Here is a 24,613-nt window from a genome sequence, read left to right as displayed (position 1 = left end):
AGAGACACATATTACCATGTGAGGCCCCCTGTTTGGACACCACAGCATTACTTTCTCAGGTAATAAATGTTTGTTTTATTGTCATTCTAATGGTGTGGTCACAAGTTGGCATTCTTTTTGTACATTTTCTTTCTTTTTTAAAAATATATATTTTATTGATTTTTTACAGAGAGGAAGGGAAAGGGATAAAGAGCTAGAAACATCAACGAGAGAGAAACATCGACCAGCTGCCTCCAACATCCCCCCTCCCCCCCCCACCGGGGATGTTCCTGCAACCAATGTACATGCCCTTGACCAGAATCGAACCTGGGACCCTTCAGCTCACAGGCCAATGCTCTATCCACTGAGCCAAACTGGTTTTGGCCTTTTTGTACATTTTCCTCTTTATTTAACAACTTCCTAGGACATAAGTACCTTTGAATTACTCTTTATTTTTCTCAGTTCATGGAAATAACAAATCAAGATCCAATAGGTGAGTATTTTCTTGCCAATAACAACCAAAATGAATGAGCTGTTTTAGTGCAGAAGAAAATTATTCACAAAGCAATGTTTTAGCTTGTTTATAGAAATTGCTTCAGCAATAAAAATCAGAAGAATCTCCCACAAAGAAACCTTCACTTTTAAAAGGAGAAAGAATAGAAAAAGAGTTGAAAAAGATGTTTCATAATATTATATGTCCAGTGAAACAACATTTTAAAGAAAAATAGGGTGAATAACACATGGTATTGACTCTCTTCTTTTGGAAAAAAAAAAACAAGTATATCTTTGTGATTTGGAGAGTACCAGTTATGTGGTAGACCAAGGAGCGTGGATGCTTCACAGATGAGTGTGATATTGCTCCAGACATCCTGCTTCCTTCAGCCAAGGATATGGTCTAGTTTATGGCTTCTGCTTCCTTCTTTTCAATATTCACTCCCACCCATCCCCTAGCCCTGTGGTTGGCAAACTGCGGCTCAAGAGCCACATGCGGCTCTTTGGTCCCTTGAGTGTGCCTCTTCCACAAAATACCACAAACTGGGCAAGTCTATTTTGAAGAAGTGGTGCTAGAAGAAGTTTAAGTTTAAAAAATTTGGCTCTCAAAAGAAATTTCCATCATACTGTTGCTATTTGGCTCTGTTGACTAATGAGTTTGCCGACCACTGCCCTGGCCTAAGGAAAAACAACAATGCATATAATCAAATGCAAATATTTTTTTCTTCTGCTTTTTGTTGGGTCAACTCATGATTATTAGAAGAGAATTACCAGTTGCAATTAAATAAAAAGGAAAATTGTGTCAATAAAATGCTTCTCCTCTGCATTCCCCACACTGGTTAACTTGTCTGGGTCAGTGTGTGGGATAACCAAGACTTTTAAGTATTCTCAGAATAGCCTACGTATGTTCCCATCTGTTCCAGAACAATATCCTTATCTGCTGTCACGCTGGCATTCTGTTTCGTCAGGAAGGCATGCTTGGCTTCTCAGAGGATTGAATGCATGATTCCCTTCCTGGGAGTAATGACCCCTAAGAGTGCCCTGGAAACAGATAACTTGTGGCCTGATCTGAGAGGCGTGGTGTTTCTTGGAACCAATCCATTCTTCTTTGTCTCTAGGTATTGCTCAACCACTTGTAGTTTCCTTGTTTACTCTTCTCAATAGCTTTTCCTTGAACTGTGCACTGAACAGTTATTTTGTGCCTTCTTCTTGGTTTACAAGTTGACCAGAATGGAGTGAGGTGGGTACGTGGATAGGTTCCAAGAGACCTTAGAAGTAGGGCTACCAATGGCAATCTGTCTTAAGGTTTAACTTTTTTTTTTGTTATATCCACTAGTAATAACAAAAAGGCATGTTTTCTCTCAGCATTATTTTCATCTTATACAGGACTCAAGACCAAAAGCCTTAAGAATTCTACATAACCGAAGCCGGTTTGGCTCAGTGGTAGAGCGTCGGTCTGCAGACTGAAAGGTCCTAGGTTCGATTCCGGGCAAGGGCATGTACATTGGTTGAGGGCACAACCCCAGTAGGGGGTGTGCAAGAGGCAGCTGATGGATGACTCTCTCTCATCGATGTTTCTAGCTCTCTATCTCTCTCCCTTCCTCTCTGTAAAAAAATCAATAAAATATATTTTTAAAAAATAAAAAGAATTCTACATAAACCCAGAGAAAAAAAATAATGATAGTAGAAGAATTATTAGGGTAGGAGTCAATATTTTGTGGTAAGAGGTCCAGATTTGATGACAAAGAATCACTGTTAAAAGTACATCATTCCAGCCAAAACCAGTTTGGCTCAGTGGATAGAGCATCGGCCTGTGGACTGAAAGGTCCCAGGTTCGATTCCAGTGAAGGGCATGTACCTTGGTTGTGGGCACACCCCCAATAGGGGGAGTGCAAGAGGCAGCTGATCGATGATTCTCTCTCATTGATGTTTCTAACTCTCTATCCCTCTCTCTTCCTCTCTGTAAAAAAAATCAATAAAATATATATATTTTTAAAAAGTATATCATTGCATATCAAAGTGACAATCACACATGTTTGCAGGAATAAATGTTATCTAGAATTTTCTGTTAATACTACCTTTGGATCTGGACACATGATGCAGATTTTTAAAAAGAAAATAAACTAAATAAAAAATTCAATTCTCTTCCCTTCCAATACACATAAATGCCTTTGGCTTTAAAATCTTTCCTTGTTAATATGACTGCCTTCAAAATAACTATCTTATTTTGAGGGCATTGAGATCAGAGAGCTTTAATAGAGTTCCCAATTAATGGCATTGATAGTCCAACTATGACTTTTCAGACCCTTAACTGTCTCCCAAGACAATTACGGTTCAGATCTTTGGCTTATTATCTAAATATTCTTGGTAAGATTTTACATTACATCTGCTAACCAGACTAGTTGGTTTTGTTATCCCAAACACGTTAAAACAGGTTCCCATAGCAATAGGGGAGCCAGCAGTCCTTGTGGCATTGCTGTTTGCAGGGAACAGGCAGTGCCTGTGGTCATCACATTATCAGCGTTTCTCTTATGGCCACAATCCAAGGGACACGGTGCCTCTCTCCATGGAGAGGCTGGAAAGGGTCCAGCGAGAAGCAAATCCTAGATCAAGGATTAGGGAGACTTACCCACAGGATGGGGTAAAAATGAGGTCTAGGAAGACTGGGGCTACAAGTGATATGAAGGAAGCTGTAAAGGTTGCCTGGTAGAGAGAAGTTGGTGTATTAAACTTCTGAACGAAGGACAAAGTAGCTGTTTCCTAAAACAATAAGGAAGCCATTTTATGTTAAGTTAAAGATATAGAATGAGCCTTTATCTCTAAACTATATGCTGACAAGTGTCTCCAGCATTATGGTAGCATTTGAAAAGTTGTCGCAGCTGTTCCCTTTTGAAGTTAGGCACCTTAAATTGCAACTAGAGGCTGTGCAAACAATTTAAGGAATTAAGCAAAAAAGTTATACGTAAACCGCATAGACATAGACATAGACACAGCGTGATGATAGCAAGGGGAGGAGGTGGGCAAAGGGGTGATAAATGGGGATAGAAAGAGACTTTGCTTGGGGCGATGGGCACAGAATGCAGATGATGATTTCTTGAGTAATACACTTGAAACCTGTATGGTATTGTGAACCAATGCCACCCCAATAAGTTCAGTTAAAAAAGACTATATGGCTTCAATTAGAATTTAGACTTTGGCATATAAGAATCCACACAGGTCTCAGATAGATTATTTTTCTAGCTCAGAAACATTGCTTTTTGGCAGCAAAACTTGTGCTCATGAGCTGAGTAAAGTAACCCCAGTGCACACCTTCCCAGTGACATGAACAGCTGTTGCAAAATCCCAGACCTTGATTCTTGCCAGACCACAGGCTACTGAGGCCAGAAACAAAAACTATGACTCATGGTGAACCTTCACTGCCCCTGAGGTGGGTACTGTGACACAGAAACACACAACACACACACACACACACACACACACACACACACACCCATACTACTGTCGGAACTTGGACTCAGTTACCTGACTGTCCCTGTCCTGGTCAGGATGCCCACCCCTCTGTTCTTGACAGAATCCAAAGATGTTTTGGGAACCCTCTCCCCCTTTCTCAACACTGAAGTCTATCTATAATAATAAAAGAGTAATATGCTAATTAGATCAGGAGGCCTTCCAGAGATCTTCCAGACGTCCTTCCAGGTAAAGCCATGGTAGTGGGGCTGAGGCAGAGGCTGTTAGGGGCAATCAGGTTGGTGTGTGTTGGGGGGGAAGTTGGGGCAAGCAGGCTAGCAGAGGGGGTAAGTGGGAGTGATCAGGCCAGAAGGGGGGCAGTTGGGGTTGATCAGGCTGGCAGGGAGAGTGGTTAGGGGCAATCAAGCAGGAGGCAGGTGAGCAGTTAAGAGCCAGGGGTCCCGGATTGCAAGAGGGATCCCAGATTGGAGAGGGTGCAGGCCGGGCTGAGGAGCACAACCTCCCTGTGAATGAATTTTTGTGCACTGGGCCACTAGTGTCCTATAAGGAGAGTGCATTCTCTAAAATTTAACCTCCCTTAATCCTCTCTTTGCCCAATTTCTCTGGGACTGTGTTTGGAGAAGACAAACATTTTGAGTCTGCTTGTTTATTAAGAGGAAGTCTGAAGTCTTGGGCTCTTTCTGATCCCTGTGGTTGTGTGGCAACCCTCAAAATTCTATGATCGTGATCAGAAAAATGGATCCCTTCCAGCTTTCTGATTCTTGGATTTGGGACTTAGGCATATAAGTCCCGATTTCTATATCTGACTAGTAAGACTAGTATCCTGAAAATAGTAGACAATTTTAGAAATTTGGATCAGTAAGTGTCAAATACTACAAAATGGCCCAAATGGAAACTCAGGATATAGGTTCAAATGCTTCCCAGACCCAGGCAGGTTTCATGGATAAGAGAGGCAGCCGTGATTCTGGTTGGTGGTGTGGACAGGAAGTGGCCCACTACTTGATCTTGTCTAGCCACTGATTGTTGACACATGAGGAGGTGGCCCAAAGTTGCTAGCTCTTTCAGTTTATTTCAGGAGAAGCCAGAAATTCAAATTAGTAAATGACCCCTGAGTTTTAAATATCAGCCACTAGTTTGAGATGTAAAAACCAATTACTCTGTGGTTCCAATAAGACATGTCTGCAGATTAGGCTCTGAGCTACCCATTTTGACCTGAAGTACAGGAAAACATTACAGTACAAGCATTTTTATTAATACCTTATGAGGGAGTTTATAAAGCTCTGCACTCCTACCATCTGAGAAGTTCTGGAAATATAGCATGAGACCATTGCAAGGGTGAATATCCTTTGAGGGTTCTTTATCTTTTCCTTAAAAATTCATGCTAATTTTGCATTCTTCTCTATAATACATTTGCGTTTAAGATAACATTTTTTTTTTTTTTGCTTGCCTATGTGTCTACCATATAACAGATCTTCAATAAATATTTGTACAAGTGGCCAGAGTGCAACTGATACTTCTGGATGATATTTGGTTCCATTGTTTCAGGAATGGAATTGAGTGTGAGGAATGTGTCTTAGGCTATGAAGTATCATGGTCACTCAGTTGGTAGGTTATGGAGTTGATGACCTTGCATCTTCAGGAACCATTACACTACTTGGAACTATTCACCAAATTCAACCCAAGAACGTTAAAATAATTTAACTCACAAAACTTTTAAAATGTTAGTTTTATACATATAATACCTTAATTAAAAAATGAAAAAAGATATTAGTTTTATATTAAAGCAAATAGTAGCCTGAACTTTAAGTAATAAAAATAATACCCAAGAAAAAAGTTCACTTGCATAAGATCCTCAGTGAGGCTCCCAGGGCCTCAGTGTGTGCATTTGTTTTCCTCATTCATGAAAATAGATGTCCTTTGTGGAAGAATTGATAAAGCACCAGCTCGCTCACTTCACTGTTGCAAACCACGATGAGAGGGTCAGCTCTGCGTGGAGTATTTGAGCTGAGGTCTTACTGATTCTAAGGCATGTGCTTTGTTCTTCATCATTCTCTGTCTTCCAGGACGTTAGAGCAGGAAAACATTGGCTATTGCTGCTTGTGAATTTTTTAATATCTAGGCCAAGCTCTAAGTTCTGCATGTCCTTTCCTCCCTTATTCCTTTCTTCTGTCCGACTTAGAATGTTTACTTTTGGGTAGTACTAGATTGTGGTAGCTATTGTTGTCTATTTGTTCTTTGGATATATTAAGCCTTTTTGTTTGTTTGTTTAGTCTTAAAACCAAAGAATGTTCCTCTGGGTAAAATTCTGCCTGATTGCATGTGGTCCTGGCTATGCCATCAATCATGCATTCCCACTCTCACCACCCTTTGGAAACTCTTACCCCCTCCCTGACCACAAATCAGACATGTAAACTAAACTAAGCCAAATCAGGAAACCCAACTTATACTATGCTGCTGTAACAAATGACTACAAACGTAGTGGCTTATAAGAACAAAAATTTATTCTTTCACAGTTCTAGAGGCCAAAGTCCAAATCAATATCAGAAGGGATGGTTCCATCTGGAGGCTCTAGGGAAGAATCTATTTCCTTGGCTTTCCCGGCTTCTCCCGACCACCTGTGTTCCTTGGCTTGTAGCTCCTTTCATCTTCACAGCACATCAATTCAACATGTGCTTCTAGCATCCTATTGCCGTCTCTCAGACTCTGGCTCTTCCTGCGTCCCTCTTATAAGAATCCTTCTGATTATACTGGGTCCACTTGGATAATTCAGGATAATTTCCTCATCTAAAGCACCTTAATTTAAATACTTCTGCGGAGTCCCTTTTGCTAGGAAAGTAACATATTCACAGGTTACAGAAATTAGGACTTGAACATCTTTGGGAGGTGATGTCATTTTTCTGTATATAACACAATCCCTCTAGGAAAGGAATCCATCCAAGGGAGTACATGTGATTTAAAGAGGAATATTAAAGCCTTCCCTGAGGTTGTTATTAGGATGGGAGGAGAATATACTTTTCCTGGGAGTGGCTACTTTTGAAGAAAATTATGTTGAGACCACTGGCAACTATTCTGCTGGCTAGATGAAGAAAGGTCATCTGTGGCAGGAAGGTCATCTGCGCCAGGGGACTGAGGATTGCAGCCAAGAATATGAAATCAAAGGGCAGTGATGATAAGGTTGGAGCTCCTCTACCCGGCTACACTTGAAATCAGACTTAACCTGGATTTTCCAGGCTTGGGAACCAATAAGTTCTTTTTTTGTCTTAACTACTTGGAGCTGAATTTTAATAGTAATGATTCCCCTTGTATATTTTTTAAACAATGAGAAGGGGAAGGAGATGCGAGTCATCTAATTATTATTATTATTATTATTATTATTATTATTGCTTCTTCTAAGGAGTATGATAGCTGGGCTTGAATGCAAATGAGGTTGAAACTGTCAAAATAAGTCTTTATATACATCATTAAACTTCGCTATATTCTGCCAAACTACAACAGAGAATTAAAGCTAACTATATTTCAATACATACAAATGTGACCATAGTGGATAAGTTATTGGAATAATGATTTTTTTTTTGTGCTGTTTTCTCAATTCCAAAAGGAAAGACAAGGATAAAAAGTCTCTACCATAAAAAGTCTATTCATGTACGTTCCCTTGCCTCCCGGAAGCCACATGGATGGTGATAGCAAATTTTTTCTTTCAGGCCTGGAAATCTTTGTTTTGAAAAAAAGGAAAAAAAAAAAAAAAAAAAAAAAAAAAAAAGGAAGAATGGTCTAACCTTCTAACCTCAAAGGGAAAGCATAGAATGGGGGATGGGGATTACACTGATCACATTCCTTCAGGTGGTGGAGGTTCTTTCCCCTCTCCTTGAATCCAGGCTGACCTCATGGCTCACATTGACCAATAGAATATGGAGGAAATGATTCCTGGCTCATTTCAAGTCCATCTCCTTAAAGGACCCTCAGCTTCTCTTTACTCCTTCTTTGAATACTCCCTCTAAGGATCCAGCCACCATGGGCTAGAACACTAAGTGATAAGAAACCCTGGAGGAAAAGAAAATACCATCTTGGACTTTCTAGCTCCAGTACTGCCCCCAGCTGAAAGCAGTTGCATGAATGTTCCCAGTTAATACCACTTACAACAAAGATGGAATGTTCCTACTGAGATCTGCCCAAATTGAAGAATCCTGAGCAAGAATCAACAAATCACTCAGGTCCGGCCACAAGTTACCCATTTCTAGGACACTCTTGGAGGTAATTACTCCAGGAAGGGAATCGTTGCATTCAAGCCCATGAGTAAATGCCTGGTTGTATTTTAAGTTATTACCGTATTTTTCGGACCATAAGACGCTCCGGACCATAAGATGCACCAGTTTTTAGAGAAGGGAAATGAAGAAAAAAAGATTCTGAAACAAATAGTGTCCTAAAATATTTTATGTGCATTAAAACCCAACATCACAGTCATAAACACATGTAATCAACCCTGTAAAGTAAACAGCAGCATTTAGAAGCATTTTAGAGCCGGGCAAGCACACAGAGACCACACAGAGCCGGGCAAGTAAAAGAACTTTTTTTTTAAAGTATATGTGTAGGCTATATTTGGATCATAAGACGCAGGGACTTTTTCCCCCCACTTCTGGGGGGAAAAAAGTGCGTCTTATGGTCTGAAAAATACGGTAAGTTTTGGGGTTATTTTTTGTTTGTTTGTTTGTTTGTTTTTTAATATATTTTATTGATTTTTTACAGAGAGGAAGAGAGGGGGATAGAGAGCTAGAAACATTGGTGAGAGAGAAACATCGACCAGCTGCCTCCTGCACACCCCCTATCGGGGATGTGCCCGCAATCAAGGTACATGCCCTTGACCGGAATCGAACCCGGGACCTTTCAGTCTGCAGACCGACGCTCTACCACTGAGCCAAACCGGTTTTGGCTTTGGGGTTATTTGTTATCATCGAAAGATAACTGGTAGCCCTAGCCAGTTTGGCTCAGTGGATAGAGTGATGGCCTGTAGACTGAAGGGTCCTGGGTTCGATTTCAGTCAAGGGCACATACCTTAGTTGCAGTCTCCTCCCCAGCTCCGGCCCTGGACAGGGCATGTACAGGAAGCAGCCAATTGATGTGTTTCTCTCACATCAAAATTTCTCTCTGTCTTTCCCTCTCTCTTCCACTCTCTCTAAAATCAATGGAAAAATATCCTCAGATGAGGATTAAAAATAAAGATAACTAGTAGATGGGTGAGGACTGGGAATAAAGAGTTGGTGGTGGATAATGTGGTGGCTGAAACTTGCATTCTGTCTCCACAATGCACTTTTCTGTCATGATTCTGAGCTGCATGGTTATCAGGAGACTGAGCACCAAGTGCCTGTCAGCAGGAGCCATGTATTGTAGAAGGTTTCCATGGTCACATTTGGCAGAGAGGGTGGGGGAATTGGATGGGTCGAGCCTTTGGAAAAGTTCTTTAACAGGACATGTCCTTTCGCCATTTCTCCTTCCTGCCTGTCTGGAATTCCGATGCCATGGGTGGAGCTCCAGCGTGAAAATGCTGCACTAAAAATGGCAGAGCAGATGGCAAAGGCTCCTGGGAATTAAAGACTGTGAAGCTTCCATATCTGGACTCGTTACTTCCACATGTCTTTCACTTGATGCAATAACCATTGTTTCTTTAAGCCACATTAAGTCTCAGTTACATACAACTGACGGCGTTTTCTAACTGATCCATCCCCCAAAATGACCGAGGTTACATTTCCCACAGACCTTAGTGGGTTATGAATGAACCATATTTAGCACAATTAAGGAAAGTAAAGAAATATGATGTTTTTCCTGTCTTTGCTTCACGAAGCAGATACTTGATTGCCAGCCCTTTGGAACTCTTAATAGCCTAAAAGCCCATAGTGGCAAGGCAGGTACAGAGAAGAGGGCTGAGGGAACACCAGGCAGGTGAAGGAGAGGGATGAGTTTAAAGGGATGTTTTTAAAAAAATAAGTTCCTTAGGGCCAATATCATATCTAAGAGAATGTAAATATATAAAGACTAAAAATTGCTTGATTACTGTATCTTTAAATAATCATGGGTTTTGTCTGAAGGGTCATAGAAAGATGCTGATTAATCATTTTATTCTCTCTAGAAAGAGTTGACAAAGGGGTTCCCGAATACTTGTTCTAACACTGATGGTCCCTGGACTAGTTATATAATCTCTCCCAGCCTCCCTTTTCTTAGCTGTGAATATGAGACACTACTATCCACTTCACAAGGTTTGTGGGAAAGCCAAGTTAAAAGATCAAGGCATGTGAAGTTCCTGGCACACTTTTAAAACTCAAGGGATATTCTTTCTTTCTTTCTTTCTTTCTTTCTTTCTTTCTTTCTTTCTTTCTTTCTTTCTTTCTTTCTTTCTTTCTTTCTTTCTTTCTTTCTTTCTTTTTCCCCCCTTTACTTGGGGTCCAATTTAACACAAAGAAAGTGATTCAAACTAAAGCCAGACAGACCATTTGTGGAAAGACAAGAATTCTTGATTGTTGGGGTGATGACTTTGAAATTGAGCTTCCCATGGTGTTTGTGGATTTCTGAGACTTGTGGAGAGACAAGGCTCCTGTGAATCCTTTGCTTACAATGAAGACAATAGGTTGGGGCCAATCATTCCTTCTCATTCTTTCTGGCTCTGTGGCTCTGAACTTGGCTTCTGCCCTGTTTTTTTCAGGCTAGAAGTCAGTGATTCTGAGGTGGGAGCTCACTGACTTTTTTGCAGACCCACCTACTTGACAATCATCTGAGAACTTCTTATAAAAGTCAATCCCCTGGTCTTAGCTCTAGATGTTTAAATATTACTTTTCCTCCTAAATGAGAGAAATCCATTCAGTGAACTGTTATTACAAAGAGTCTAAAAACCACACACAAAAAAAGTATTACTAGTCCTCAACTATGTATTTTGGCTGCAAGAAATAAACAAACAAAAAAAAAAAAACACAAAACCCCTTTTTATGGTGAAATCACCTGGAGGAAGTAGGTCTCTGACATTGGTTCAAGAATCAATATTACAAAATTGTTTCTAAAGCCCCAAACATGAGCATGCATGCTCAAAAGTGATGGAGAGGAGGAAATGAGTGCTAGCCATTGTTTTTATAAGAAAAAATCAGTACTTTGCCCAAATCCTCCAGCATACTTTTTCTTGCCTCACTGGCCTACTGGGTCATGTGGCCATTTCTAAATTCAAGGGTATAGATTGGGATAGCGAGTATTTAGCTTTGTCAGCTTCCCTGAGAAGGGACAGGAGCACTGGAAAGGTGTTCTGGGTTAGCTAGCCTATAGCAGTCCCTCTTATCTGCAGTTTTGTTTTCCCACAGTTTTGGTTGCCTGCAGTTAACTGCAGCCCAAAGATATTAAATGAAATATTTTGGACATAATTCATAAGTTTTAAATTGCATTCTGTTTGTGTAGCATGATGAAATCTCTCTCAGGACTTGAATCATCCCTTTATTAGGTGTATCCACACTGCATACACTCGACACCTGTTAATCATTTAGTAGCCAGTGTAGTTTCAGATAGTGTCAAAGAATCATAGCACCCATGTCCAATATACCCTTATGTTACTTAATACTGGCCCCAAAGCCCAAGAGCAGTGATGCTGGCTTTTCAGAGATGCTAGAGAAGCCACAAAAGTGCTTCCTTGAAGTGAGATGGTGAGTAAGATATTTTGAGAGAGACCACATTCACATAACTTTTATTATAATATTAGAGGCCCAGTGCACAAATTTGTGAATGGGGGGGAGGGGGTTGTCCTTCAGCCCAGCCTGCACCTTCTCCAATCCAGGATCCCTCGTGGGATGTCCAACTGTTGGTTTAGGCCCCATCCCACAGGGGGGCAGCAGCTGGACATCCCTCTCACAACCGTTGGCTCCTAACTGCTTGCCTGCCTGCTAGCCTGATGGCTCCCAATTGCCCTCCCCTATCCTCCTGATCGTCCCTAACCACCTCTGCCTCAGCCAGTTGGACGTCCAGAAGATGTCCAGTCACCTGGTCTAATTAGCATATTACCCTTTTATTAGTATATATATTGTGATGGTTCTTCTATTTGATTAATACTTATTTTTGTTCATCCCTTACTGTATGTTATTTATAAATTAAACTTTATCATAGATATATATGTATAGGGGGGAGGGAAACATATTGATAGTATATATAGAGTTCTGTACTACCCATGGTTTCAGGCATCCACTAGGGGTTTTGGATGTATCCTGAGGATAAGCACGGGGCTACTTATAATGTCTGCCCAGCTGAGACCCATAAGCCACCTGGAGATGAAAACACTCTATCCACAGCCTCTTCAAGTCTATTTCTCACTTAACCCCGCACAGATCTCCAGCTGGAGGCTTACTTGAGATTGAGTTCGCCTGTATTAAAGGACAATGAAATGAGATGTCTTTGAATTTCCTAGGCTTCTACCCTCTTTAGGGGTGTCGAACTCAATCAGAGAAGGGGCCAAAATCTAAAATCCAGCCTAAATCGCGGGCCGAATGGTTTACTGAACAGTCATAAACTGTCATTGTGATGGAAACGCAGCGGAGTGCAGTGATGACAGCGCGGTGCGGGCCACATTGCAAGGCCTGGCGGGACGGATTTGGCCCGCGGGCCTTGTGTTTGACACATGTGCTCTAGGTCCACTACCCAGCTAAATTTTCCGTGACTGTCCAAGTATAATGCCCTTTAAAATTATACCATTTAAATCTCCTGATCATATTATTATGATACTTTAAACTTTAAAAATGTCTATCAGTAAGCATTTTCATGACCATTTGAGGAAGTCTGCTTGCTGACTACCATAATGGTCAGAGTGGCACTTCAAGAAATCCCCTGAAATTCCCTAATCACAAATCTCTCAGTCTTGAGTTACTTAGATTATTTCAGCACCTTTGGCAACTTGGAAGGAAGTTCTGAACATTTGACTATTAGAGATTTGCATACGACTTTTCAGCCCAGTCAAATAATTTGTCTAAGCCAAGACTTGTAAAATGCAAACAAATGTCCCTTATCAGGAAATACAATTTTAATGTTGTGTTTATCTGCCAGCACCCTAAAGCATGCCTTCTCTCCAACAGCTTATATGGCACTGAAGAATAATTTAAATACTCCCTCTATTAAAATCCAATCTTGAAAACTTTTTAATGACCAGCTATTTTAAGAAACACACTATACCTGCCTGGCCAGCATGGCTCAGTGGTTGAACATTGGTCACAGTTTGATTCCCAATCAGGGCATATGCTCAGGTTGGGGGAGTACAGGAGGCAGCCGATCAATGATTCTCTCTTATCATTGATATTTCTATCTCTTCCTCCCTTCCTCTCTGAAATCAACTATATATATATATATATGAAACACACTACACTTAACATTGTACAGACATTCAGTAAATTGATGTGTACAGTAACACAGTACAGCATTCCAACATTATGATCGGCATGACAGACTTTGTCTGATGATTCCTTCCAACTCCATCTCAAGTTCTGTGATTCTAAAGTTGTGTATGTTTAAATATAATCTACAGTCTCAGGAAAACAGAAACACCAATCAGAAAGGATATGTGCATTCTTATGTTCACAGCAGCACAATTTACAATAGCTAAGATTTGGAAACAGCCTAAGTGCCCATCAGCAGATGAGTGGATTAGAAAACTGTGGTACATTGCTGTACAAAAAAAAAAAAAAAAAAAAAAAAAAAAAAAAAAAAAAAAAAAAAAAGAAAGAAAGAATTCTTACCATTTGCAACAGCATGGATGGAACTGGAGAGCATTATGCTAAGCAAAATAATTCAGACAGAGGAAGATAGATATCATATGATCTCACTCATTTGTGGAATATAATGAACAACATAAACTGATGAACAAAATAGATCCAGAGACAAAGAAACACCAAAAAGACTGTCCAATCTCAGAGGAAAGACAGGGAAGGGAAGGGGAGTGGGTAAGAGGTCAACCAAAGGACTTGTATGTATTCATATGAGCATAACCAATGGACACAGACAGTAGGGGGGTGAGGGCATGTGCTGGGAGGTGGGAGCGGCTGGGGAGAGGTCAATGTGGGGAAAGGAGACTCATGTAATATTTTAAACAATAAGGAATGTAAATTTTTAAAAAAGAAAAATATATAAACCATGATTTATTTAAATTTTGAACCTGCCATTTCTTTTCATCTTAAAATCAGGTCTATAAGAACTTATTTCAGGATGAGAATGTGCCTCCCCCAAATATATAGCCCACCTGCTTTCTGATGTTTGATGTACCTACAAAGAGGGAACAGATTTTTATCATTGTCATTAGAGAATCCTTTCAATAGATCCTGCTGGAAGAAGGAATACCTAATCTTAATGGGAACTACTTCCCTCATTCTGGTGATGGGTGGGAGTGAGATTCAGAAATGGAACATCACAGAAGATGGAGAGAGGCCTTAGCAGAGTGTTTTTCTCTCATTCAAATATACATTTATTTTTTAAATATATTTTATTGATTTTTTTTTTTTTTTTTTTTTTTTTTTTTTACAGAGAGGAAGGGAAAGGGATAAAGAATTAAAATCATCAATCAACTATCTCCTGCACACCCCCTACTGGGGATGTGCCCAAAACCAAGATACATGCCCTTGACTGGAATTGAACCTGGGGCCTTTCAACCCACAGGCCGATGCTCTATCCCCTGAGCCAAACCGGTTAAAGCCAAATATACATTTCTTAAGAAAAGGGCAATCACTACCCTACTACGCACATAATCTGTCTATTCATTTACTCATTGAACAAACTTTTTATTGCTCAACTGCTACATGAAAGACACTGCTATAAAAGGAATTGTCATTATTGAAGATGAGAATATAAAGGGCTTGAGGACAATGGTTTTACAACATTTTTAGAGCCACGGGAGAGCCTAATTCAATAACATTTACACAGACACCTCCTACCCAAAGCAGATTCACACTGAGCTGAGTGTGTGTGGTGGACTCAGACCGCCACCAATCCAGCTGCTCTCCCCATGCTGTGCAGTCTCTCCAGATGCAGCTTGAACATTTTTTGCTAGAAAGATTGAAATGAGCACCCACACTGAATGACATTCCTCTGTAGAGCTGCCACCTGCAGTTGGACTGTTTCACATTGACACCTAATGCTCATTGAGTGGCTGGACCACAAATGTGGACATCTAGCCTGAGGATTCTTGCAATGGCCATGATGTTCCAAGGAGAAAATGGAGCGGCGATGGCTGCATATTGAAATGTTGACAGAACCACATGCAGGTAAAGTACTTAAATGAAGTGACATAGTAGAGGCCGAGGTGAACTGTGCTGTACATGCTCCATCCAAAGGAGACAGTAGCTCTTCATCTCCAGCTCACTGCTGCCCAGATGCTCACATTTTCCAAGAGAAGCCAGAAATCTATATTTTTTCAGAATCACTGACTCAGACCTTTAACACTTTGGGAGCCAAATAAGACATGTTGATTGGGTGGCTGGTCAGTTTGAACTTTCTAATTTAGACCTCTCTGATTTTAGACCTTCCCTGAGTATCTTATTCACTGACCAGGTTATTTTTTTTTTAATATATTTTTATTGATTTTTTACAGAGAGGAAGGGAGAGAGATAGAGAGCTAGAAAAGTCGATGACAGAGAAACACCGATCAGCTGCCTCTTGCACACCTCCTACCGGGGATGTGCCCACAACCAACGTACATGCTCCAGACCAGAATCAAACCTGGGACCTTTCAGTCCAAAGACTGACGCTCTAACACTGAGCCAAACCGGTTTTGGCAGGTTATTTTTTTTTAATGTTCATTTTATATAACTGAGGTGGGACTGAGAGATAAATAATAAAGGGGTCCAAAAACAAACACCATTCTAAGAGATGCACTAGTTATAGTAATAGTGCCATTAAATCATGTGCATGATGTTTCATTTTTTAATGTTGAAATTGACCACTTACTACATCACCTCTGGTAAGTTATGTAACCTCTTTGATTTCATTTCCTCATCAGTAAAAAGGGGATTTACTGGTATCTACCTCAAAAGGTTGCTGTGAGGATTAAATGGTGTAGTGAGTGCATGTCAAATATCATGCAGAATTAGTGATACATGCTGTTGAGGTTATGAAGGGGCCCCAAAACAACACCCCTATTCACTGGCAATCTGAATCAGTTGAAATATAATCAAGTTATTCCATGAAGTTCTAAAATATCCCCTCATCAATGATAAGGGTCAGGTTACAAGACACAACTTAGTATGGACAATGAAGTGGGCTTCTTAACCCCTTTCTTTTCATTCTTGGCCTTGAAACAATCTACCAGAAACACTTTGCTTCAGAGGAGCAAACCCTTAACTAATTGCCCCTGGTCCAGATGCAGAGAAAATAGAGGAATATTAGTGTCTTTGTTCATGCTCACTTTCAATCTGTTAGCTTCCACTTAATAGAGAAACATTGACCAAAGGCTTTTGGCCGATGATACCATTCCATCTCACAAAAGAAGAGTCAAGGTTGGGACAAGAGGCTGGGATATTGAGGAAAAAATCCTTTTCAAGGGAATCAAAATTAAGGAATAGGGAAGACATATTTTTCCTTAAGATTTAGTTAGTGCTCAATAAGTGCTGCATATTATTATAGTTGCAATCATTATTATTAATATGCAGAACCTTGACAATTTTCAGTTTAACAGCCTTTTAGCAAATTGCAAAATGAACCCTGCCCAGTTTTAATCAATGCGCTCTCAAATTTTAATTCTGCAAATTGTGTTCTGTGGGATGCTAAAAGAGGAACTGGGAGAAATGGGTTCCAGGCTCAAGTAACTTTGGGAAACAATGGGTTAAAGAAAAAATAGCTTTCTTCAGCACAGGCCATCTTACAGTCTTTTATATGCTAATGTGCATTTGACATGCTGATAAATATATATAATGAATGCCTCTATCTCAAACTCATTTGTGTTCCTAGGCTTTTCTCTTAGCATATTTATTAACATTCCAGGAACAGTGTTCTGTAGGATGATGGTTAGAGAAAAGCTAATTTAGATTAATTTTAAATCAGCCAGCTTATCCAAATACATAAAAAACACACAACATTAACTATTTTGTATATGTAAACTTACTACTGACTTAGTTAAACCAGACAAAATAAAACATTGGTAGCAAAGCAAATTACATTTTATAAAGTGCTTTGTCTTAAAAACATTGCTTATTTGTTTTTTGACCTAGAAAGGTAAATAAAAGTGATTAAGTGAATTCTCTTAGGCAATGGTTTATTCTTTTGTTCAGTTTGGGTTACCAGAGCCTTTGTTTTACCATCTAGGCCTCCTGTTGGGTGAGTAAGGGGTTTCTGCATATGGGTGATGATATACACCTTTAGGAAGAAGAAAAAATTTGAATTTTAGGGCCCATCACATTTCTAATAGAAGCAAAAGATTCTTAAAAAATTGTTTTTGACCTGGCAGTTTATTGCATTCCTTCTAACTTTTCTTTATAATAATAAAAAATTGGAAGCCATCTGCTTCTCATTTCTTCATGGTTCTTGTTTCTAAATGTTGTATTAAAATTATTGTTTAAATATTAAATTCTGAATACTTCTGGTTTTATTCAACCAGCTTATTTAGGCTTTGGACATGACAGGTATAGAGGGCTAACTGATTTCTAAAACTATGGCCAATTGTTCTGGCAGTTTATTTGTATGACACCATGTTTCAGCCTTGGTGGTCTTGTTAATAAAAAGTAGGGCAACTGATATTTATGAAGGGTGTTTCAAGCACATTATTTTATTTGATCTTCACAAAGGTCTTCTGAAGTAGGTGCAATGATTTTGCCCATCTCACAGATGGGAGTGGGGCTTGTAGAGAGTTTATGTAGCTCCCAAGGCCACCCTGTTTATATGGAGCAGTGGCTTGAAGGGGAGAAACTCAGGCCGCCCGCACCACAGTCTGCCCTTTAATTCTCATGTCCAGTTTAGCAGTACTGGGAGCTACAGGCCTTGAAACCCATCTGGTTCTTCAAGGTCTTTGCAAAGTCATAACTTTGTGTGAATCCAAACATACTTTGTTTACTGTTCCCATGAATGTGTCTATATTTGGTAACTTCCAGGGCTCTCTCAAATAATTTCAAACCCACAATGTGAAACCATCCTGGAAGTGAAAGGTTATGAGGAGGAGTTAGATAATGCTGTTTCATTGGGCCAGCATGAGTGGCTGAATAACATAGGAAAAGTTCAACTCTGATGGAAAGCTGCATGGATGAGAGTGCACACTGTGTTCCTGGAGCTTCTGGTGGAAATGGATGTGATGCAAGGCAAAAGTCCCTGCTGCTTAGAAAACCTGACACAAAACAGCATGAGTGGGTCTTGAGGACATTATGGTCCTAATAAAAGCAGAAGATTCTTTAAAAATGAGTAAGATAGACCTGACCGGTTTGGCTCAATGGATAGAGTGTTGGCCTGAGAACTGAGGGGGGTGGGAATGTCCCAGGTTCGATTCTGGTTGAGGGCATATGCCTTGGTTATGGGCACATCCCCAGTGGAAGGGTGGGGAGGGTGCAGGAGGCAGGTGATCGATGTTTCTTTCTCATGGATGTTTCTAACACTTTGTCCCTCTCTGTAAAAAAATCAATAAATTATATTTAAAAAATAAATAAATAAACAAACAAACAAATAAATAAATAAATATAAAAATGAGTAAGATAAATCAGGCAAAGACAAATAAATACTGTGTGATATCTCTTATAAGTGGAATCTTAAAAAACAAAGTTATAAAAAGCAGAGAGTAAAATGGTGAGTACCAAGGGCTGAGGTGGTGGGAAGTAGGTGGGTGGGAGAGATGTTGAGAGTACACACTTGTAGATAAATAAGTCCCGGAGATCTAATTCATAGGACAGTGATTATAGACAATAACACTGTATTAGAAACATTAAACTTTCTAAGAGACTAGACCTTAGTCCCCAACACTAGTAGAAATAATTATGTGACATTAGCTATTGCTATAAGGGCAATCATATTGCAATATACGTGTGTCAAATCAATATGTGTACACCTTAAATTTATACAATGTTGAATGTCAAATATATCTTAATAAAAATTGGTAAATTAAATAATGCATGCCACTTAGGAACATTGAGGATATTTTACAATCAAGGCCATGGTGAAATAAAACCAGAGAGAGGCTAAGGCCTCAGATGTCTGAAAACTGCCTTCAAAACATTTGCCACAAACGATGATTTATTGTGCCTGGGCACCTTTGCAGATAGGCGAAGATTTATGCTTTATCTGATTTGAATTCTCAAAGGGCACATGATCACAAATGAGGATAAACTACCTTTTCAAATGAAGAACTCTTCCTTCTTTCATTGGATATGTTGGGGGGTTGTTTTTTCTTCTTTCTCTTACAGCTTAAGAAACACTCTATCATGTGAAATAGATTAAGCTCTGTGAAGTCATTGGCAAGTAGATTGAAGCCACATTGCAGCCTGGCATGGCATATTGCTTATTTTGGGGGTTGAGGTGGGGGGATTATAGTTCATGATTTTAATAATCAAATACTCAGGGGTGAGCATCAAGTTTGCTCTATGCTTCCCTGTTCTCTTTTTCTACCTTCAACCCTACCCCATTGAACACCAAGATTTTTAAATAACCTTTCTTGATTTTTTTTTTAACCAAAGCTATTATAGGAGAGACTAACATGTCTGGAATAGAGTCTCTGTCTCCATAGGATGTGTAGTCACATGGAGAATCCCATGTCTACGTACATATCATATATATCGCAGTAAGGACTGGGGCAAAGGCTCCAATAGAGGAATGAAACCTGGTGGAACCCAGATCAGGCTTAGTTTAACAGGGCCTGAAGGTATTAGAGAAGATGTCACAGAGCAAGGGGCATCTGAGTTTATGTTAAAAGACAAGCAAGATTTTGACTCCTAGAAAAAGTATTAGCTAGGAATTTCAACCTCAAAAGTAGCTTAAATCAAAAAGGAGTGGTGGGATTTACAGGTAGTTAAAGGTTACATCCATAGTGAGGATACATCCTCAAATCAAACTGAAAACCAAAACAAAACACAGACACACTGGTCTCAGATTCAGCCTGTGGGTTGCTAGTTTTGTGCCCTTGAGTTACAGACCAAAATGCATTAGCCCACAGTCAAAAATCCATCCACCACACAGAACTTAATCTAACTTTTTTATTGTCTTTTCCTTAAAAGATGAGCAGATAACCAGATACTCAAGGACCTTAACATAAAAGATAAAAACTGAAAAGCTCATAGATACAGATATTCTGGAAAAAACAACAACAAACTATGCAGAAACAAACATCAAAGAGAAAACTGCCATTAATATCCTTAAAGAGATAAGATAAGCTTGTGCATCCTTAAAGCATGAACAAGATGCTATTATAAATGGACATTAACTTACAAATAAGGAACTTAAAAATTGTATGGTAGATATAAGAAAATAAGATTAATGCTGTAAAGTTGAGAAAAGGTCCTATAAAGCAGTGTTTTTCAACCTTTTTTGGGCAAAGGCACACTTGTTTCATGAAAAAAATCACGAGGCACACCACCATTAGAAAATGTTAAAAAATTTAACTCTGTGCCTATATTGACTATATATAAAGTAATTCTCTTGAATAGGAATCAAATAAACACAAAGAAAGTATTTTATAATTACTTTATTATGAAATATTAAGTAAACAAAATAGTGAAAAATTATAAAATTCTTGTCTTGTCTGCACCTACGGCACACCAGGCAACATCTCGCGGCACACTAGTGTGCCGCAGAACAGCGGTTGAAAAACTCTGCTATAAAGCTCCCAAAATACTCCACTTTGGACTTCCCTCTGCTAATACTTTCTCAAGGCCCATATTTTGAGCTGTCCAACAAGAGAAATATTTAGAGTTACAGCAGAAAACAAATTATTGAAATTCAGAACTTCTCAACAGTTTTTGACTATAAAAATCTCTCCTCCAAGGACAAGGTTCAACCATTTTCAATTCTCCAAACTTTGTACTTACTCTTCTCTAATGAATGGCTCATTGTAGAAGATCCCCATATCTAAACTCTCGTTGTCCCCTCCTTCAACCTCACCTTCTATTAAAAAACAAAACAAAACACACAACCTATTAACATTCCATAAGTACCAAGTATATACCTGCGATTAAGGACAGGTTTTATGAGAATAGAAACTGTACCTATTCTGTTTACCACTATCTCAGCACAGTGCCTGGCCTACTACAGAAGCAAAATATTTGTTCATTTCATTAAAAAAAAAATCAGTAGTTGCTCAGTTCTTTTTAAAATAGTTTCTTAAATAATGCTTTCTAAAGAGTTGGAGCTGGAAGTACTGTTGTGGTTGGTGGCTGATGAGATTCTACCTCATAAATACTAGTAGCTCTCAAGTTTATGTGTTCTTCACCACCACTCAGCTGCACACTCATCCAGCTCACTTGGACTTCTGCAAGTGACTTAACCTCTAGTAGTGTGTCCCAACCATTTCCACAGCATGGTAACCATGGCACATGGTATTTGTATTGCACACTGATGTCAACTAAGAAGGATGCTTATGGCTGGAGATAACTAGATGGAGATTCTGGCCACCCCCATTTCTTCCTTCTTGCCCCAAAGACTTAAGGATTAACATCTAATGCAGCTACTGGGGGTGATGTGTCTGTCCTGGCATTCTTAGCAGTGTGCTTATCATGTACAAAGTACCTTATACATGTCACTGAATTGGTACAAACCAATTTGTAGAGCTGATCGTGTGAAATTCTGATTTGCCATGTCATGAAAATCAAAAACTGTGGGGGGTGCTAGGGTTTTATTCCAGCATCTTGAAGGGTTCAGGAATCTGGAGAAGGGGCCACTGTAAATGATTAAAGAGTCTAGAGATGAAACATAATTTTGGAAGGCATTTTGGGGACCCAGAGAAGACTTAGCTAAAAGAATCAAGTTCTCCTGTCTCTCTGGACCCCTTGCTTTTTATTAAATTGTCCTAAGGCAAGGTAGATATACATCAAAGGCAAGGTTTAGTATACAGAATCCATTATCAGATAGGGGGAATTGCCTTCTGCTGTGCAGGTATTTGGCCAGCAGGAGACAATAACATGTAGATTGAAGTGCCCTCAGCTGTCTGGCAGCAAGCAATCATTTATGCATCCTTTTCAGGTTTGGGGAAATGCCCTCAGCCATTTCCAGGCAACCTCAAGGTTCCATCAACCTTTTGATGAAACTTCTTGCATTTATGACATGCTAGAATTAGCTTCTGGCAGGGGATCAATAACAAAGCCTTACTTCCATAGGTCATTTTTCAAGATGCTCTCTCTCTCCCTCATCTCCAGGTACTTTTCAAACTTATCTGAAATTCAACTGGTGAAATGTCTGGGATACCACTTAAGGCTCCCGAAACCTGCTCTGGGTTCTTACATTTCTTTCCCCTTTTTTTATGTGATCTTCTCTCATTTTTAGCCTGGGGAAATTTGCTGAGCCTTTAAAACCCAATTAATTGTCATCTTCTCACTTAAGTCTTTTTAAAATCACTATCTCCATTTTATGTTTTACCAAAGTACTTGGTTAATAGTCTGTAGGGAATGTTTTTTTTTTGTTGTTGTTGTTGGTTTTTTTTTTAATCTCATTAACAGCTAACAGAATTCTTAGGGAAGAAATTGCTTTTGTTTAGGATAAGGTCTTGATGGTCCCTCAAACAGGTAATAGAAGAGCAAAAGATTCGGCAATAAAAGAAGTGGCCCAATCACTGGGCATGAGCAATGAATCTGGGTTTGTGAGACAATGGAGACTGGGGTCAATTGCTGAGTGACATGGCAGATGGGGGTGAGAAAGTGGTTCTGTGGAAAGTAACCTCACTGGGTTATCTGATCATAACTTCCTAAGTGAGCAGGTCATGCAGGATAGTCATGCCCTAATCATATAACGTTTTTAGAAGAAAATTTACTTACCTTTGTTTCAAGCAAGCCCTGTCCATTGTTTTTGTGAATCTCCTTTGAAATGCCTCTTTCAGACCTCTCCTTCTAACCACCCTCAAGAATCACATGACCTTGTTAACATGACCAATGCCCACCTTGCTTTCTCCCACCTCCATGTCATTTTCCTTGCATTCCCTCCTTAATTCCAAATGTACAAAATAAGCTGCAAAATTTATTCTCCAAAGCATTTGAGTTTTTTGCTCCCTGCATCTGTTGTCATTTTGGCTCAAATAAACTCTTATAAAAATTCTTTACAACCTGGCCTATGTGGTTGAACATCAACCTATGGACCAGGAGGTCATGGTTTAATTCCTGTCAGGGCACATGCTCGATCATGGGCAAGATCTCCAGTATAGGGCACGTGCAGGAAGCAGCTGATCAATGAGTCTCTCTAGTCATTGATTTTTCTATCTTTCTCTCCTGCTCTGAAATCAATAAAAAAATATTTTTAAAAAATTCTTTATAGATTTGGATTTTTTTAAAATCTCAACACAAAAGTAGACTCAAGAGTCAGGATATAGACATTGGTATTTCATTTTAGGGTGTTTTAGAGTGAGGCTTTTACTTTGTTATTTATTTTTGAGAGGCACATTTAGTTTGAAAATGGTAAAAAAAAAAAAAAAAAAAAAAAAGGCAATCTCAGGAGGCAGAGTAAAAAATAAGTTGGCAGAGCAGAATGTAGAGGCTGAAAGTGTTTGTGAGTTTCAGGGCAAAACTGGGGATTTAAGTCAATCTTCTTTGGGTCCCAAAGGACGGCAAAACCGGAGCTGCTATCTGGGTTTATAGCAGTGATTCTGATCCATTTTAGATTATATATGATAGAGGCAATGTATATGGTCCCTGAGGGCAGGGTTACTTTAAATCATGGCTGCCTCTGCTGGAATGGGGGCTGGGACAATTCATAGAAGAAGGGGAGAGAGGTGAGGAAGAAAACAGTGGGTGTCTGTGACAATGATTTTTTAAAAATGTAACTCAGGAGTAATTGTTAATATGACCTCTTGGATTCTCACTCCTGTGTTGTACATTGTATTGTTATTTGAAAGATCTTGAATGGGTCTGGCCATCACAAAACACCATAAACTTCTTGTAGGTATATTATATTTCTAAGCACTCCCTTTGCCTCAAACACAGGTTTGCAAATGAGCTCCAGGATGGGTTTTAAGAGGGCAGAAAAGGTAGCTGTTCAGGTTACCATTATACCCTAAGATGGTGCCTGGCTTACTATGTGAGAAAAATGCATATTTGTTCATTTAATGAGAAAAATGTATAGTTGTTCAGTACATTTTACAATATTTTCTTGAATAATGCGTTCTGATGAACTGGAGCTGGAAGAAAAGTGGTGGCTGGAGGCAGATGAGCAATAAGACACAGAAGAATACGGAATGTGCTGATCTATATAAATGGTTATCATGGTCCCTTTTTCTTTTTCTGGGTGCCAACTTCCTTCATTTGATACACAATGGGCGTTATCTAAACTTTGTGTTTGATGATTTTTTTCCAACTAATGCACAAGTAGATTTCAATATTTGCCAACAAATTGAATTGGGCCCACTAAAGCACAAACTTATTTTCCATACTATTTGAATTTTATTCCTTTGTGCTTTTAAACAAACTAGAAATGGATATGCAAATATATCCTGAGTTGGGTTTGGTACAGGCTAATCCTAAACGTTCTGGGAAAAGGTGTCTATGAAGCTGTCCTTGCCTGTCACTCTTTA

This window comes from Pipistrellus kuhlii, unplaced genomic scaffold, assembly GCF_014108245.1.
Source record: "Pipistrellus kuhlii isolate mPipKuh1 unplaced genomic scaffold, mPipKuh1.p scaffold_m20_p_2, whole genome shotgun sequence".
NCBI classification, from domain to species: domain Eukaryota; kingdom Metazoa; phylum Chordata; class Mammalia; order Chiroptera; family Vespertilionidae; genus Pipistrellus; species Pipistrellus kuhlii.
This window is presented reverse-complemented; position numbering follows the sequence as displayed.